This window comes from Periplaneta americana, chromosome 4 (assembly GCF_040183065.1).
Source record: "Periplaneta americana isolate PAMFEO1 chromosome 4, P.americana_PAMFEO1_priV1, whole genome shotgun sequence".
Lineage (NCBI taxonomy): Eukaryota > Metazoa > Arthropoda > Insecta > Blattodea > Blattidae > Periplaneta > Periplaneta americana.
Window position 1 is genome coordinate 170,299,705 of NC_091120.1, and position 2,283 is coordinate 170,301,987.

Genomic DNA, 2,283 nt, shown 5'->3' on the forward strand with positions numbered 1-2,283 from the left:
TATGGAAAAACAAGGGGAAGACAAGGGACTCAAGGGTAATAAAAGAGGACAAGAGGAAGCGAAGGACATCAAGGAGAATATAAGGAGAACAAGGGTAATACAAGGAGGAAAAAATAGTGCAAAGAGAACAATGGAAAAAACAAGGAGACCAAGGGGAATACAAAAAGAATAAGAGGAAGACAAGAAGATCAAAGGAAACACGAGGAGAACTAATGGAATGCAAGGAAGCAAAGAGAACAAGGGGAATTTGCTTTAATGTTATTCGCATTTTACCACAAATTATTTAGAATTTTGCACATTTCTGTTTTAGATCTTATTCTTGGTTACTCTGTAATTTTGTTTTCAATACTAATTTTTCTTCTGATTGAAAACTTACCGTGGAATGTCAATGTCTTAGATCTTTGAATAGAAATTTTCATATTATAAAATTAAATCAGTAATTTCTGAAAGGGCTTTATTGCAATTGTTGCTAAAATCAGTTAAGAATGCTGTCATGTTCGTCTCATTTGAATACACTTTTCTGTTAAGAATTGACATTTTCTACTCATTTCATAAGCTTCATAATATTCACAGAACTTTGAAAAGGTCACATTCCTGGAACAAAGTCATCTTTATGGAGCTCTTTTAGAAGTGACTGATTCAATTAGCTGATTTAATTTAATTCATACATTGCGTTTTGTAGACTATCTTCTGTACTAAAAATTGAAACAGAATCATCTACAAAGAATAACATATTTAGTGAGCTTTGTTCAATATTATTTTCATTACATAGGTCTACTTTAAGAGTCCATTCTCGAAGAATGTCGTATAGATAACATATTAAATAAAACTGGGGATAGACTATATCCTTTTTTAACACCGTAATTGATTTTGATTTCATTTGACAATCTTGCTTCATTGACAGTTTTGTTTTCTATATCGACTGGTCAGTGGATCAGTTCAAAAGGGAAACAACTCAAAATTTAAAGTTTTAAGAAACCTACATTTTGAAACTTAAAGTTGCTGTAAAAAATCCAAAAATCATTGAAATTACTCCAAATTAATTTTGTTTTTATGTAAGACTACTATAAGTTTGTAGTTAGAGTAATGATAATTGGACTTTTTAAATGGTTTACGACGCTTTATCAGCTAACTAGCTACCGTTATTATCTACGAGTAACGTCTGAATGAGATGAAGGTGATAATGCCGGCGAAATAAGTCCAGGGTCCAGCGCCGAAAGTTACCCAGAATTTCCTCTTAGTTAGTGGGTTGAGAAAAAAAAAAACGGAAAAACCTCAACCAGGTATAGGCCTATTGAGTATATTGAGTATCGTACAGTCAGTGAACACAAATTTGTGCAAGTGACAAAGCCAAATAATGCATATAAAATAAACAACAGAGACATAAAAAACAATAAAATTGTATCAGAAACACTCAACAACATTAACATTAAAAACTCATTAATATCATAAAAGGTTTTGTTGATCAACCAATCAGAGATAAGTCTGTTATAAGACTTCCTTTCCAGATTGAAAACATGTGTCGGAAATGTATCTGCAATTTTTAAAGACATAATAAAATAATTATTCATTGTTTTGGTTAGCCTATACTTAGGTCTATCAAAAAGGTCACGGTTTCTGGTGTTGTATAGGTGAACATCATTCCTATGTGTCAAAATTTGTGAATTATCTTTGATAAAATTTGGGGCTTGATAAATATACAGTGATGTTACAGTCATTACTTTTTCATTGACAAATAACGGTCTGCAGTGTGCCTTCATTGATGAATTAGTTATAATTCTAAGAGCTTTTTTTTTTGTAACATAAGAATCTTATTAATATGAGTACTATTACTCCATAAACGTAGTCCGTAAGAAAGTATACTATGAAAATAAGAAAAATAGGCAACTCTAATGTAATTCTTCGCAACATACATTTTAAAATTTCGCAGAAGAAATATTACTCTTGTAAAATTTTTACAAACAAAATCAACATGGTCTGCCCAGATAAGTGTGGTGTCCACAATAATACCATGAAATTTGAAGTTATTATTTCCAGTGACTGTACTACTAAACAACAGAGATGTAGTTTTACTTTCATTTAAAAGAAATTTATTGGAACTAAACCATTTCTTGGCTTCATTAAAAACTGAATTAGTAACTTGTTCCAACCAGGATTTGAAGCCGTTCTTTTCACGGTCAGACATTCTAACCGTTACTCCACAGTGGTGGATATTTAGATTTTTCACAGCAACATGAAGCTTTTAAATGCAGTTTTCTCAAAACTTTAAATTTTGAGTTGATC